The sequence below is a fragment of the Suricata suricatta genome, chromosome 15, assembly GCF_006229205.1.
Source record: "Suricata suricatta isolate VVHF042 chromosome 15, meerkat_22Aug2017_6uvM2_HiC, whole genome shotgun sequence".
NCBI classification, from domain to species: Eukaryota; Metazoa; Chordata; class Mammalia; order Carnivora; family Herpestidae; genus Suricata; species Suricata suricatta.
Window position 1 is genome coordinate 4,591,240 of NC_043714.1, and position 14,408 is coordinate 4,605,647.

Consider the following 14,408-nt stretch of genomic DNA (forward strand, 5'->3'; position numbering starts at 1 on the left):
CTGGTATACTTTTGAGGTGTTCTAAAGCCTGGATTTGTTTCTGATTCATAGAGAAATCCTCACTTTTTTTTTTTCTGGTCTTCACCCATTTGGTTCCTGTACTGCAAAAGCAGAGACAAGTGGCTCTATGACCCCATCAACCAAGCGGACAAGAGTCACATTTTTGTGTTTCAGGAAGTCTACTCACACCCTTTTAATCACATATCTGTGACCTCTGAGGTCACCTGGATGCAATCTCTTTTCTACCTAAGAACAGCAGGAATGGGCTGTTCCTGTTGATTCCAAAAGAGCATCCGCGGCTCCCGAACTTTGCTTTTCTTCTCCTGTCATCTGTCCTCTTCCTGACCCCCCCTCTCAACTTTGGCAAAATGCAGCCAACATTTCTTATGACATACTCTGGTGCTCTCTATACCAGGAAGAAGGATGCTGTTCGCTTTCCACTTTGTTCCACGGCACTACTTAAAAATGTGTCTCCCATTGTCACTGAATTCATCATAACTATAAGCTGAGAAGAGACAGAGAATACAGTGTCCTAGAGGGAGTCTTGAAAACAGTTAGAACGGGGTTCCAAACAACACCTCAAAGCTAGGGCACTTCATATTCCTTTCTTGAATTTCAAATAGGCATAACTGAACACATAAGACTTACTAGAATCCCGTGACGGAAATCCTGAAAATATGAGTGCGTTACACTGGCAATTGCCCTAGATCATGCTGAATAAAATGGAGGTCTCCTCTCCCAACCACCCCAACCTAACTTCCCCCTGCAGCGCACATGGAAAAGGTGTAGTTTAGATAGATACCCCAGATCAACACGCAAAATGAATTATAATACATTCCTGATAAAAGTGTGATTATTTTGTTTTTGTTTACTTTGAGAATCCCAAAATCGATCACACAGAAAGAGACAAGTCAAAACCCTTTCCACCTGGCAAATCACCAGGATGAAACGGTTGACTAGGAATTGAAAAGTATGCAGATTCAAGGGCTCAACTTTTTAAGAAACCAAAGAAAGTAACCTAAAAATATATAAAAACTTGCTAAGACTTTGAGATCATTTCTTCCCAAACCTCTGTGGTAGGTAGAATATTGACCTCCCAAAGTTGTCCATGTCCCAATGCCTGGAACCTTGGGAATATGTTGCCTTACATGGCAAAGGGGAATTAACAGGAGGGTAGGCTGCAGATGGAGATAAGTTTCCTTATCAACTGACTTTGACATGGGAAAATATTCTGGACTGTCCAAATGGGCACAATGTAATCACAGGTCCCCTAAAAGTGGAAGAGAGGGCCCTCGGAGGAGGTCAGAGTGATGTGAAAAGACTCTATCTACCCTTGCTGGCTTGGAAGATGAAGAAAGGGGCCATGAACCAAAGAATGTAGACAGCCTGCAGCAGCTGAAGGTAAGGAAAGAGAGCCTGTCCAGAGCCCACAGAAAGAAACAGCCTGGCTAACACTTGGATTTTAACCTGGTAGGTCCTCGTTAGACTTCTGTTCTCTAGAACTACAAGAAATGAATTTGTGTTGTCTTAAGCCACTACATTTGTGGTGATTTGTTATGGAGACAATAGAAAACCAAAACAGCCTCTGACACATCTGTACTAACCAGTTTGTGAGAAGTGACAGTATCTGGACTGACACATCTTAATTGAGATGCAAGCCCAACTGAGAATTTGCCCTTTCATTATGAACACGATGGCTTATTATTATATTAACTAACAGATTAATACAGTAGATTAAAACAGCGGTTGCATTAATGATTGAGAAAACTATAAACATCTTAACTCTGCATCAAGTTCCATAAGAGGGCCTGTCAATATACTTATAATTTATATGTTTTTCCTTTTTCTAAATTTTTTATTATATTTTAATTTGTTTTTCAGAGACAGACAGAGACAATGTGATCAGGGAAGGGTCAGAGAGAGAGGGAGATACAGAATATGAAGCAGGCTCCAGGCTCTGAGCTAGCTGTCAGCACAGAGCCTGACACGGGGCTCGAACCCATGAACCGTGAAATCATGACCTGAGCCAAAGTGGGCTGCTCAACCGACTGAGCCATCCAGGCACCCCTAAACAATTTTCCTAACTTGAGTTCTCCAGGGTCCCTGGAAAATAGTGACACCGCTTGTTGAAAGTGCCAGTGCCTTTGCAGTGGCAGATTCCAAACAAGACTATGGTACTATTTTCCAAAATTCCTTACAGCTGAAGAAAGGTGTGTTTTCTACCTAAGGTCACTTCTGAGAACAAAAAGCAGTCAAGAGAGATACAATCTCCTATCAGTTTACAGACCAGTATTAGAATTTTCATAATATTTAGACCTTTGTTCAGATTTTTTGGCTATTTCCAAAAAGTCTGTGGTCAGAAAGTTGCTCTAATTGAGAACATTGACTTGATGTACACTCCCTACATGGATTAATGAGATTCTCCAGGCTCTACCAACCCATCGTTAGAGTGCCACGCACAAGACCTAAAGTTCTGTGTAGCTCCCCTGGCCCCCTTCAGCCTCTGGGCTGTACTGCTGGGCTGAGAGCAGCCCAGGCCCCCTGGACTCCCAGCTTCCTCATGGATGGGCATAATGGAGGGCACCAACATGAGGCAGGATCCCCTACAAGCTCCAAAAGACTATTCATCCTCCTATTATTTAAAGAAAAAGCTCTCCAGAGAGTGCACACCTTGAAAATATGTTCTACTGAGAGGCAAATGAGAAAGAGAAAAGAAACTTACTTCAAAGGAAGAGTGCAGGCCAAAAATGAAGCTGAAAGACACACACACACACACACACACACACACACACACACACACACGCTGACTAACTCTAAGATCTTTTAATGGGATTTCATATAACTCTCACACCCAACACAGTCAAGGAGACCAACAACTGTTGTTAAAGAGCAACTTAGGTCTTTTGTTTGTTCATTCAACAAATATTTGTGGAGTGCTTATTATATTCCAGACCACTACGAAGATGAGGACATGAGTATCATTATGGGATGTGGCAAAATCTCTTATCGAAGGTTCCCAGGACCACCTTCCATGAGTCAGTCAGCCAGGACAGTGCATCTAAAACTTCTGCATTACACACAAGCTGCCTACGGCCCTGCTGCAAGGCAGTTAGGAAGCACCTGAGATCCTGCATCTCAAACTGACTCTGAGATACTGAAGCCACTGTTCCAAGGACCACATGTTGAATAGTAAAGAGTAGAACCAGGACTCAGCTTGCTGTATCCACCTCACTTCACCACTACTCTTCTGAGACCGTTTTATAAAATCCCTGAGATGAGACACTTTTCCCTGCCACTACTATGCAACCACATTAACACACGGCTATCATATTTCTGAGGCTGACCTTTGTGAGTGTCGTAAAAAAGTGCCTGGTAAAATTAAAGAACAAGGTGTATTTTCGTATTTGTGGGGGGAGAGACATGCGGATGAGGTAGCAATCTGGAACTACATTACCTATATTCATCAAAACAGAATGACTCAAAATGTCAACAGCTCCAAAGCTCTTCCCCTGACTAAGCAAGCAGGTGCTTTATTTGTCCGTGGGATGTGGAAACATACTCACGATAAACAAGGGATGGGAGGATTCAAAATCAGTTTTCAGTGAAGGAAAGCTCTTCAGCCAGGGCAGCGGTAGGGGCACCGCGTGGAAGTGAACGCCTTGCATCCAGAAATAAATGCAGCCATTACTAACCCGCCAGACAATAAAGCTTCAGGAGAGTAGGGTTTTACTACCATATTTTACAAAGCACCATGCCCTGAACTGCTCCCAGGTGCACTGTTCAGGTTCACGCTCCTCGTCTCCCCTTCCTACTTTATATGAGGTGATCATATCTTTTACTCACAGAGCTGGGAAAGATGTCCTTGAATGTACCAACCATAGACATTTCTATCATTAAAGCATGGTAATAAAACCTCCCCTAAGAACAAATGGTTGGGACTGTGCTGGCTTTATAAAAGTTCCATTAGTCCTAAGAGCAATGTCTCCATGGCCGAAACCCAAATTCCTCACACAGTGGAACCATCGCTGACCATAAAAGACCGTAGAGGACGCATTGGCTGTGACCCTTCACACGGAGAGTCATTTGTAAGTGAATTAAAGGTATCACCAAAGGATTAAAATCAGGGCTATGAATCAACAATTTCTGATAGGCAGATACTGCCCCACAAGCTAACAAGTAGAAGAGTAAGATTACCTTATTTAATTATGGATTTGCAAAAGGTTTCTTTTAAAATCCAGCCTCCACATGCTTCAAATACTTTTAAATGTATTTTAAGTAGCCAATTATCTTTTCCCTTGCATTAATATTTCCTGCTACATTAAAGGAAACACATTCTATTAAGAAGGTATTCTCTTCTTAGCTAACATAAACACACAGTATGGATATGCTAATAAAGTATTTTCCAGGAGCAAAAAGAAATTACCATTTTATGCAGATGATAATGTAAGGCTTAACCAGTAAAATAATTCCCTCATTTATTATAATAGCTCTAATTATAATAGCTGTATCATCATTAATAGCTATGTAATAGCTGTACAGCTATTAATACAGAGGCACAAAATCAATTTAAATTTAGTCAGAACTTTTGTTATTATCAAAAAGTTATTAAGACTCCTTTTATATATAATTTAAATTGCCCCCAAAGGATTCTAAATATTTAAGCCATTTAATAAAGAGCCTGATATCATAAAAGAAACCTTATTCTTTCCCCCAAAGATAATACTGAGTTTGTGTAACAAAGTACTAGAGTCTTAACTTTTTTTTTTTTTAAGATGTAGAGAAATGTTAAACTAATTTCATTTTAAATAAGACCTTTGGAGACTGTCATATCTCCTTGGTGCAATATATGAAACCGGATTAAAACCCCATATAATAACTGCCACTTCTAATGAAGACGGTTTTAATCAATAACATTTGAAAGTATTAATATTTTGTAGTTTACATATATTTAACTTTAAAAGTTAAAAGGATTTAACACATAATAATAAAGCTAATATTTATGCAAGGCTTTCCATGTGTCAGAAATCATGTTTATTGCTTTATATTTATTCTATCCTTTGATTCTAAGGTATGTATGTGTCTATTATTATTATTTTGTTGTTTTCATTTACAAATAAGAAACCTAAGATGCAAAATGTGGCACTTAAAAATCTGAACTTGATTTACCCAGAATCTAAAGTTCATATACTTAGGTAATATACTATGCTTTCTCAATATACATAAAATTATAACATAATATTTACTTTATTTTTTAATGTTTATTTATTTTTGAGAAGAAGAGAGACAGGCATAATGTGAGCAGAGGAGGGGCAGAGAGAGAGGGAGACACAAAATTGGAATCAGGCTCCACACTCTGAGCTGTCAGCATAGAGATTGACACAGGGCTCAAACCCACAAACCATGAGATCAAACCATGAGCCAAAGCTGCGCCCTTAAACAACTGAGCCATTCAGGCACCCCTACACAATCTTTAATTTCTGAACAATGGAAAACATCACTTGCTTTCCAATGAAAAAGATAATTTAGACTTTTGACTCTGGAAAAATCAGTCAGATTTGCTTCTTACCATTCCTGATACCCCAATTAAATGAAAGTTGAAGCTGATAAAAGGACTGAACAGAACAACAAAGGTAACTGCAGAGGGGTCTGCCGGTGAGCAATGACCTCAACACATCTCTGGAAGATGAAAGTTGAGGGGAGGGACTGATGCACAAAATGCATGGAGAATGTTATGTCCTGGATCTGTGATCAAGGGGCTGCAGAAGAGGTATGGCCAAGTTTCTCTGATGAGCTCCATGGAGTCTTAGAGTGACAGGTCAGGTGTGAGCAGGAGTAAGAAGTGAGGCTAAGATCAGGTCTTTAATTTAGATCAACTGTACCAATGGCTCCCATCACCACCCAAACTCCTCCAATTGTGCCCACAGAGTATAAGCAGCTAAAATTTCCAATCAGGCCAAAATGTAACAGCTCTTCTCTAAGGAATCTGAATAAAGTGGCTGGGAAGATCCAAGCATTCTAATGCATGTTATCTCTACTTCCAGGAAAAAGACCTTCCTGTTCAGGCATTTGGTAGGACCCTCAACATAACCATTTCTTATCCACTCACCAAAAAGCAAAGATTCCTAATCATTAAGCCCTTCCTTTCCCAACTCTACATAGAATCTCTACTCAAAAGAAGAATAAAGATTTTTTTTAAATCTTAAATATGCAATAATAAAGAAAAGGTACACTGTCTTCCCAATAAAATGCAAACAAATCATTAGCCCCATAAGAGAAATGATGATCATGTAAGAAAAAGACTAAAAACATAAATTTAAAAACTGACCCCAGAGGAAATAGAGTAAATTCAAGGAGCACAATAGAAATTAAAAAGTGAATATGCTATATAATAAAGTTAATGATATTAAGTGGAGTGCCTGCATGTCTCAGCTGGTTAAGCATCTGACTCTTGATTTCAGTTCAGGTCACGATCTTGCAGTTGTGAGATGTACCCCCAAGTTGGGCTCCATAGGGAGTTCAGAGCTTGCTTGGGATTCTCTCTCTCCCTCTCTCTTTCTCTCTCTGTCTCTCTGTCTCTCTCTCTCTCTCCCAAAATAAATAAGTAAACATTAAAAAAGAAGATATTAAGTGAATTATTGGCTTCACACAACAGGATAAAAGTTATATGTAAAGTTTTTTAAAATAAGTGGAAAGTCTTAACAACTAAACATGGAATTGAATAAAAAATAAAGTCCAGAAAAAGGAAATGATCTTTTATATAAAAGAAAAAGACAAAATATGGAAAATATGAAAGAGACCAGTCCAATAGATGCAATATTCAAATAAGAGCTCTAGAAAAACAAACGAAGAAAGTGAAGGGAAGAAATAACAGAAGAGAATTTCTCATAATGATGAAGGAGTTGAATTTCCAGACTACAAAGACCCAAAGTCCAATAGATGAAATCCAGACCCATGATTGTCAAATTTCAGAGCAGTAAGAGCTCCTGTAGGAAAAAATAAATAAAGTCAACTGCCAAGTAATGACAAATACAAGCGCATCAGACTCCTTGTTAGCCACACTGTTGTTAAGTTAATAGGATAATACTTTAAAAGCCTGGGGGAAAATTAATTTGTACATCAGAATTTTACCTCCAACCAAACTTTATTCCAGAGTGAGAGCTAGATGAAGACATTTTTAGATAGGTAAGTGTTCAGGGGGTCAGAGACAGAGAAATGCTAAATAGAATGAAAGGTATGATATAAGGAAAAAGCAGTGGGAGGAAGAGTTATCTTTGAGGGGAAAAGGGAGTAGATAAAATAAATACAGTAACTGGAGTGGGGAAAAGAGCACACAGAAATTCTGAAAAAGCCAAAAATATGGAACAGACCCATGTTCCACTAAACAACTGTGATTAAACTGTGGTTTCATTTTAAGGGGGGAAATGGGGAGCATATGTAAGAAAAGAGTTGATTTGACCTTGAAGATATTGGAAGCAGTCTCCTTAGAGAATCAGGGCATTTGGCACCGGCATGAAGATATATAGTGCTTGCATAATGCCTCCTGGCCTAAAATAAAACTATTCGTAGGGTTATAATGACATAAATAGTGTTCATTACTTTTCATCTAATATCATTGGTCCATAAACAAGGCGAGGAAGACTTGTGCATTGCACATGGCATGTACACATGTACAATCTCAGCCTTCCTAACTGCACGCTGATGGGGATTGGATCATGGAAGATAGGATGGTAGAGGAGAAGGTAGAAGTGTCTCTTCTCACCTTATAAAGAAGAGAGTCAACAGCAAATGGCAAAAGGTGATGGAACAGAAATAGCAGCTCAAATGCATTTTGTGAATTGTCAAAGGTAACTAAAAAAAAGAGCTAAAAATATTACCATCAAACATTGGTATGAAAAGAGGAGAGAAGAAAAGGAGAGCTAAAGGTGACCACTCCTCATCTTTCTTCTTGGGGAGTCAATATATTTTCTAAAGATTAATTTAATAAAAATATTCAGTGCAATACTAGTAGTCAACCTTAATGACTTCTCACTATGTTCCAGGCTCTATTTTAAGTACTTTTATATATTCATGTATTTAATTCCTGCAACAACTGTAAAAAATGGAGAGCTCAAGACAGAGATGTTAAGGGACCTACCCGGAGGAATCTATTGGACCAATGGAGGAGCCTGGAGTCAAATCCATCCGGTCTGGTGTTAGAGGCTGTGAGATTCATCACTGTGGAGACTGCCTTCTTGAAATAGCACTGCCAGTGGGTCATGTACTCATTTCAATTCTTTATGTAAGTTGACTTACATCTTTATTTTTTTATTGGTAATGTGACTTTTTTTATTAATAGTTTATTGCCAAGCTGGTTTCCATGACTTACATCTTTAAAACATAGGTATATATATATATATATACATATATATATGTATATATATATACATATATACATATATATGTATATATATATACATATATAATGGGTAACAATACATCCTCATTTGATACATAAGGAAACTAAGTGGCAATATCATTAAACAACATACCCTCTCTTTTGGAGCACCTAACTAACTTTTTCCTGAGTTGGGTCTTGAATCCAGGCCCTCCATGTGGAGGTGGGGAAAGGCTGCAAAAGACCATTCCTGCCAATTAAATATGATAGGTATCAGCAGTTCAGGGTAGGTGTACCATCAGCTGAACACAGAGGATGCCTACAACTCAGTGGGAGGAGTTGGGGTCCATAAATGACCACACAGGACAGAGAAGCCCTTCCTCATGCACATTCTTTACCAGTCCATGTTGGACTGTGATGTGACAGAGAACTCAACTCTTTGCATTAAATTTTGGAGCCACGTGTTACCACACTGAGCTCATCTTGACTAACAGCCCACAGATGCAGAGAGTACTAGGTATTCCCAGTCTCCACTTCTCCATAGCAGAGGACAATAAGCTGCATTTACTGAGCCAAATCTGGACTGAAGCTTGTTTTGGGGTGGCCCATGAGCTAAGAATAGTTTTTTTTTTAAGAATAGTTTTTATATTTCTAAGGAGTTGGAAGAAGAAAGGCAAGGAGGAGGGAGAGGTGAAGAAAAAAGGTGGAACAGAGGAAAGGGTAAGATAAAAAAGGAGAAAGAGAAGGCAGAGGAGGATAAACAGACACTGGATGTGGTCCACAAAGCCTAAAATAGTTTCTTTCTCACTCTTTATAGACACCATGCAGCAGCCCCAGTTGGGTAGTAGGAACTGGATAAGTGGCTGCCCCAAGACTGCATCTCTCAGCTTCATTGGCAGCTGCAACCATGAGACTGCACTGGATGACGCTTAAGCATGAGTGCATGGGCAGCTTCTGAGCATCTTCATTAAAAGCAACAGGCATGACTCTCCCTTCTTCTTTGCCTCTTATTCTTCCTCCTGGCTGGAGAAATGGTGGAGAGCTTGTTTCCCAAAGGGCTTTGTAGAATGAAGCTGTCATATCTATTTTGGACTGTCAGTCTTCTAATTTTATGAGACTGAGAAGTTCATCTCTATCTTGATCAATCACTATTACATCGGGTCCTTACTCCTCTCCATTAAATTGCCTGCTAACCAATAAAATATGTGAATGTATTACTCCGTTTTTTAAAAACTGTAACTTACTCAAATGTATTTTTCATAGAGTTTGTGCACATCCCAACAAGCAGACTGAAAATTGGTCAGGACCACATATTATAATGCTTTTTTAATTAAAATAAAATTGTCATTTAGCTCTGTTTCCTGGGGCAAATATAAAGGAAGAATATTAAGTAGAAACTGATTTTCAGAGGCCAAAATGAAATAAAGTTCTGATTTCCAGCATAAATAAGTAGTTCAACTCAGAATCTAGTTTTCCTGTGTATCATTCAGGGCCCTGGCGGAAAACAGATGATATACTCAAACTGCCTAATTTGAGGAGTGTTAAGAAATGGTAAAGGTGTGAGCAGGGTAGAGGAATTGTAAGAGGTGAGTAAAACAGAGCATGAAGGGGTGGGGGAAGAGAGCAGCTCCCTGGGAAGGATCCCCGAGACGAACTGTGACTTCTAGTAGAGGCACCTTCCACGGCAACTCTTGCTAGAGGCACCTGGGGTCAAAGGCACCAACTTTCCCCCTTCCTTATTTTTCAGGCTGTCATCAGGACCCAACCTGAAATCTAAAGAAGGAGCCGAGCAGGCAAGGTAGGACTCAAAGGGAGCAGCGTGGACAATCGATTTGGAGAGAAAATATCCACTCAAGTCTCTAAAGAGAGAAAACTGGAAGTTTTGGTTTTTTTTAATATCCATTGAGGTTCTAACTTAATGAATTAGTAAACTTGTAAAAACAAGACAAAAACCCCCAACTTATTCTGTTAGAAGGTCTGATTCAATGCCCCAAACATTATAGTCCACTACGGAAAAAGGAACACAGAAAGTGTTTCTAAACGTCCAGGGAAAATGAACTTCTGTGATGTGTTTAACCTTGAGACAAACTACTGTGGCGATATCCTGGGCATAAATACACAGGGTTAGATTCACAGAGTGGAGACTCACACGACTAGAGAATTAGGCATCATGGAACTATCAGAAGGCACCTTTTACAATCACTATGTTGACATGAAATAAAGGACAGCAATCCTTTATTTGGAAAACATAACAATAACACATCAAATGTACTCGTTTTCTAAGTCTTGAAAACTCATTCCAAATTTTTGAGATAGTTACAACCAATCCTGCATGTGCCTAGATGGGCTAAGGGAGGCAAAGATAGAGAGCCTTTGGACAATCCTCTCTTGAACTTTCATCATAGCTCTTACCCCATTTTTACTCATTATTTTCATATTTATTTGCTTTTTGACTGCTCCCTCCAAGAAATCTAAAGGTCTTCATAGCCACAACAGAAAATATGTCTGTCTTGGTATCTCCAAGTAGATGCTAAAAAAAATGTTTGTTTAATAAATGAACAGCAAAATATATTAATCTCTGAGGCACTATTTGGTGGAAGGCAAACATGGCACAAAATGGATAATTTCACAACAACTCAATATGACTCTGAAGTATGTCAACACCTGATGAAATGGGAAAGCGATAAACTCTCTTTTCAAGTGATCCTTCCTCCAGAAAGGCCCCCACAGTCAATGAAAAGTGCTACCTCTGCCAAATCTCTAGAGGACTTTGACTTGCCTTTCAGAACTGTTAGTAATTTTTTCCACTTATCCCTTGCTACCAGATTATCATTGACAGATTCTTTGAAGACAAAGGCCTAACTGTATATCTGTTTTACCTCAATAGAGGACAATAAATACATATTGAATCACTGAGACTAAGATATACCAGCACCCTGGTAACATAAGGACATCTTTTCTAACTGCCATCTTTGTCATCATGTTTTTACATATCTTCTGTATAATTCTGAAAGCAAACACGTGCCTGGATTGCCTTGTCAAGTGGAACTAATGCTACTTACACCACCTCAAGTGGGAGAGAGAAAAAGCTTTTAAAAAGTCAAATGTGCTCTTCACATATTTGTCATATTATTTGTGTGTGTGGAAGTGAGTGAAGATTTAGAGGCCAACTTCTTTTTCTTCAAATTAGAACTCCATTAATCTAGGTTGATTTATTTCAAGGCAAAATGGCTTGACTCTTGGGGTGGTTTACAACAAAGAATAATCAATTCAAAATCTAGAATCTAAGAGCTGTATAGAAAACAAATAATTTTTATGTTCCACAGTCACAGAGTCTGAGGAGATTAATTCAACTGCTGGTCTGAATAGATGTTAAACACTGGAATCAATTTTATAGGGAAAAAAATGCATTCAAGTAGGAGTGATGGAAATTCGGAAAAACAATGTACCTGTGGCTTTGATGAAAACCTAAACCTGCAGAGCTCTTAGAGTTGGAAACTGCATGCATGAAAGAGCCAGAAATGCAAAGTGTAGTCTATTTGGCACGTTCGGATGCCAAACAGAGCACCTGCCCCCCACCTCTTATGCTTTGGCACAGCTTACAATGTCTGATAAAAGTGACTCTTGAGGAGAGGGATGTGATGGAGAGACAACTGAGACAAAGTCAACCTGAGCTGCACTTGGCTCTGGCAAGGCTATGAGGCTCTGCTCTTTGTAAGCACTAGATTCACTCACATGTTGCGTGATGTAAGATTTTCTCAATGCTCAAGCAACAGAGCGAGTACAGATATATCCACGTCTTCCAGTAGGTATCCTTTTTTTACTAAACAAGCAAAAATATGGTCATGAATCCCAAAGAATGTTCAGGGTTTTAAAGATCCACAGTGCTCCTTCTTCTCAGAATCTATGTGGGTATCCTCTTTCTATATATTTGTGAGTTTATTTTAAATCAAAGTAGCAGCAGCTTAATGAACTCTTCCAGACAAGTCTAGAACAATTTTTCAGGTGAAGATAGACATAAAATGCTTAAAAGATTTGAATCGGCAAGAATTGAGAGATCTACTATTGTCTACCAACTATTGGGAATAAAATTAGCGGAATAAGAAAACATAGTGCCCAGGTTCCAATGAAATTTAAGAAACAAAACAGATGAACAAAGGCAAGAAAAAGAGAGGCAAACCTGGAAACAGACTCTGAACTATTGAGAACAAGCTGATGGTTACCAGAGGAGAGGCAGGGGGGTGGATGTGTGAAATAGGTGATGGGGATTAAGAAGGGCACTTATTGTGAAGAGCACCAAGAGTTGTACTTAAGAGATGCATCACTAAATTGTACACCTGGAACTAATATTACCTTGTATGCTAACTAAGTAGAATTTAAATTAAACACTGAAAAAATTTTAAAAATAAAACCTCTATTCTAAAAGCACTATTCCACATTGTGCTCCCTTAACACTCACAGGACAAATGGCCCAGCCTCAAGAGGTCTGTTATATATTATACGGAGTAAGATATATTCATAAATTGGCATATAATAAGACAGGATTATGTGCTGTAAGACAAATAGAATGTGCCAATGTGGGAGTTCTTACATAATAATAAAAACAACAACAACAATAATAATATTTATTGAGCATTTAATAATATACCTACCATTATTCTAAGCATTTTACATGTTTTTGTCTAAATTTGTAAAAGTGTAAAATAAATATCATCTTTGTAAGATGCTTTATTATAAATAAATTGTTGTAAAGTGCCAGTAAATAATGTAGTGTCCTATTACAAATAACATTTTTAAATAACAAATAATATGTGAGAAATCCACTGGGAAAAATAAATAATGGTACTAGATGTTGACATGGGATAAAGAAGAAATACAAGGTATTGTCTTTGGTACCAGAGAGTTTCCAGTCTAAATAGAAACACGCTTTCACAAACACACAAAAAAATTATAAGCAACTAGAAATTAACATGGAGAAATGAACTTCTTACATAAATATTAATGGGATTCAGAGTAAATGTATTTTGGTGGAAATAAGAGTTTTGACCAGGCGTTTTAAAGCATTTGCCAGAGACGAATGAAAACCTAATTACAGGTAAGGGAAATGGACTAAAACTGCAAACAAATAAGAGAAGGAATGATTAAATATAATAAGATAATTAGTGTAACTCATCTAGCATAGTGTCCAACCAAAAGAGTCCAATCAAAAGTGTCCAACCAAAAGTGAATGTCAATTTCTGCCTCTTCCTTCAACCCTGGTATAGTTAAGAGTCTTGGTTTCAGAAGACAGAAGGTACAACTCCATCTGCTTTAAGCCAAGCTGTATTATATATTGGCTTGTAATGAAGCTGCAGAGTCCAGAAGACACCCCTGTGTTTCTCAGCCTTTCCATCCCAGGCAGATCAACCACACCTAGTAAATGTCTTTCTCCAAATCCAGGCTTTCATCATCTAGCCCCAATCCAGCACCAAAAAAATAACCTATCTTCTTAAAGTTTGAATAATTTTCCTATACTTGGTTCTCACTCACCAGAACTCATGAATTACTGAAAGGGCTTTCACTTTCTCTCTAAATGAAATGGGGAGTCATTGGATATTTTGAGAAAAGGAGTGACACAACCTGACTTAGCTTTACCAGAATCACTATAGCTGTAGTGGATGAGGGTAGGACCTAGATATCCAGTCAGAAGACTCTAGCAACAATCTGAAGAGTTATGATTGTAACCAGGACCAAGGTAATGCCAGTGAAGTTGTGAGAAGTACAATACAATACAACTGGTCTTGACCTCAAATACAATAATTTGAGATCAAGATCAAGATAATTTCCTGAATGACTGGGTGTGGTATGAGAGGCAAGAAGAAGAGTCAAGAATAGTATTTTAAGGGGCACCTGGGTGGCTCAGTTGGTTGTGTCCAACTCTTGATTTTTGTCTCAGGTCATGATCTCATGGTTTGTAAGATCGAGCCCCACATCAGTCTCTTCACTGACAGTGAGGAGCCTGCTTGGGATTCTCTCTCTCCCCCTCTCTCTCTGC